Source organism: Micropterus dolomieu, linkage group LG18, assembly GCF_021292245.1.
Source record: "Micropterus dolomieu isolate WLL.071019.BEF.003 ecotype Adirondacks linkage group LG18, ASM2129224v1, whole genome shotgun sequence".
Classification (NCBI taxonomy): Eukaryota; Metazoa; Chordata; class Actinopteri; order Centrarchiformes; family Centrarchidae; genus Micropterus; species Micropterus dolomieu.
In genome coordinates, this window is record NC_060167.1 from 3779200 (window position 1) to 3782390 (window position 3191).

The window sequence follows — 3191 nt, forward strand, 5'->3', positions numbered from 1 at the left end:
CCTACAAAATTGCATCTGCCGAATTATGCATCCACCTCTTTGGGTCCTGCTCAGACACTTTGCTGTGCTTATTGATCACCAGATATATTTACTGAATGTCAAGGCACGGTGCTTCCGCTAAGTGTATTAAAATATTAAAGACTCTAAACGTTCATAAATTATATACTTCGAATCATTTATCACCATTGATGAAGCCCACAAAGAATATTACAGCGTTTAAAAGCATTATTTGGAGGTGCATGCAATTCCTGTCCTGCGTACCGGAGCGGCTCACTTCAAGCACTGATGTTGAGCGTTAGTTTTCTTACCGTTTAGAAGTCCACGTGTTATTTCAGACAAAGTCAGAAGGCTGAAAGAAAAGACCAGAAGCTCGCGAGCTGTCGACATGTTAGAGAAGGACCTTTAATCTACTGGACTGGTTAACAGTGCTGATAACCTCACTTACTGTTATTTATAAGTTAAATGTCCTGAGTAAACCGACAGTAGAAAGCTCTCCAACAAGGAAAATCGCTTTTAGACGTCGTTATTCAACACTAATAATAACTACAAACACTTTACATTAAAACAAAACAATGGAAATACAAAGTACAGATATCTCTTGAACACGTGCAGGGCAATTTGCTTTAAGACGTCAGTAGCCTATTTAACACTACTAATCATTTTGGAGCACAAACTCTTTCAATTACAACAAAAACACGGATGCACACTGGTATAAAAGTATATTTGAGATTTACGCTCCACTCCTGCGACTGCCTTACCTCCCCGTCGTATAAATGTTTACAGACAAAAAAAAAAAAGAGGAGCAAGTTGCTTCATCTGGGTATTTTGTAGCCTACTTCACTGTCACGTGACTTTCCGCACCAGAGTATGGCGCGCAAACACCACGTTCCTGCATCATAAAGTAAAAAGAAGCTCACAGCACCCTAACCAAGACCTCCTCAGCGCAGTTTCCTCTTTCCTGCGTCCACCGCCCACTGGCAGCCTAACTCTAACTGAAACCTTAAACTTGCTGATGCAACCGGATGCTCCCGAGAACGTGCTGCACGCACCCAAACCGGCGACCTCGGGTACGGGAGGCGCACGCGCTGGGCTTCGGCTTCAACTCGCCGTTTATCTGGAAACACAGGATAAAGATCACTTTTCCATCACAGACAGAGTTACAACTCCAGCAAGCTTCACGGAGACAGCGCACGTGCTACACACACACAGGTCTCCATGGCAACAACATCACTACTCCGAAAAAGGCACAAAATACATAATAAAATAAAAAACAGTGTAAAAAATAAACAGGTGACTAATAATCACATTTAATAATAGGACAGACAGCGGAATCATTAACTCGGCTACACAGATCAACACCTCATCTTGTCCAGTTTTTTCCCCAACTGTAGTGCCGCCAACATCTCCACTGTGTAAACCTCTGGTTTTCTTTATACAGACAGTTATTCATTTAACACAGAAACCATGTGTGATCTGTTCAGTGTGTAACTGTACCTGACAGACCGGCTTAGAGCCTTATTATTATTAAATAAATCTGAATTAAGCTTTAAACAACAATCTGAAATAAACTACCGCATACTAGACCACATAGTAAATTCTACTTTCATTTTATTTATGGAACTTCGGTGGTATTTAACTTGCAGATGGTTGGATCATCATTAATTAGTTTTTTCCTAAAATCACAAACATTAAAAAAAAGAAAAGAAAAAAAATGCACCTAAAGAAAAGCCGTGAAGCAGATTTAAAAATATTGTTTTGTGTAAACTGCTTCTGTATTAAACATAGAATAATGAAATTACTAGTTTTTATTGATTAACTGTATTTTAATTCTGTTTATTTAAGTTAATTGATTTTTATAGGTGTTAAAGTTTGTCCTCAAAGAGTCTTTAGAGTTTTAAAAACAGGTTCTAAAAATCAGGCCGATAAAGACTTTTTATTCTTTTCTTTAAAATAAAAACACTGTAGGAATCTTTGTGTGACATTATTGCTTTTATTCAACAGCTGAAAGTAGAGACAGGAAATGAAGTCGAACAGATTTGGAGCAGTTTGCCGTCACTACTTCACCTGGTGAACCGAGTAACAAAAAAATAACTGGGAGAACATTTTTTTCACTAACAAGTGTGACATCACAACTAGTTTGGTCCAATCATAGCTCAGTATGGGACCTACAAGTGTGACGTGAAGCGTCCAGTGCAAAAACACACAGAATGAACTTTACAGTGAAACATCTCACATCCAGAAGAGAAACTTTTCATTTTTAACCAGGAAATTTAACCACAGAGCACTTTTATATGACCTAAAACACAAGTTAGGGGATCTTTGAAATCAGCTTTGCAAAACTTTTTATAAAGGAACTAATTCCTTAGACATGTTTGACCTCAAGAATAGCTTTTTCACAAGAAAACAGACAACGATATAAAACACAACACATTATTCTTCACCATAATGAATAATGCATTTAATACAAACCATTCCTCTAACAAAGCACGAATGAGCAAACGACCATTATATATTAAACTAACTGACAGACTCTGGTTCAGCTCTTCATGCACTTTAATATCTGTGATAATAAACTAGATTTGTTTTGAATATAGTCAGGCTTGTATTTACTGCAGCACCAGTAACATTAACAAAACAGTCAACAAAAACTCACTAGAAATACACCAATCACAGCTCATACAATTCAATACAAGCATAGACATAAAAACAACTACTTTTCTAAAACGAGTGAACGCCAAAAAAAAAAAATAGTAAGATTACATTTATCTTTACACACATTTTAAGGTTAAAAAAAGTTCAGTCTGGGATCTGCTGCTTTATCAAAGTCACCTGATTATTTAGGTTATCTGTTCTCTTTGGTTTTAGCTCCTGAGCTTTTGGAAATAAATACTTGGATTTGATCTACTTACTAGTCCAGCACTCCAGTTACTGCATTCAGAAGTCTGATTGCATAGAAGTCTGTATGAAAATGACCCGACTTCTCACTTGATTTATCACCTCAGTAAACTCCTGATGAGCTTTAAAAAAACCAAAAACAAGATGTCGACGGCCAATAATCCAAATTCAGGCTCTGAAACGTTAAGAGTGGGACAAAGAGCATTTACTTATCAAGCGCCTCTACTATGGAACCTGGTTCCAATTTGGGTGCGGGAATCGGATCGCATCACCACTTTTAAGGCTAGACTAAAGAC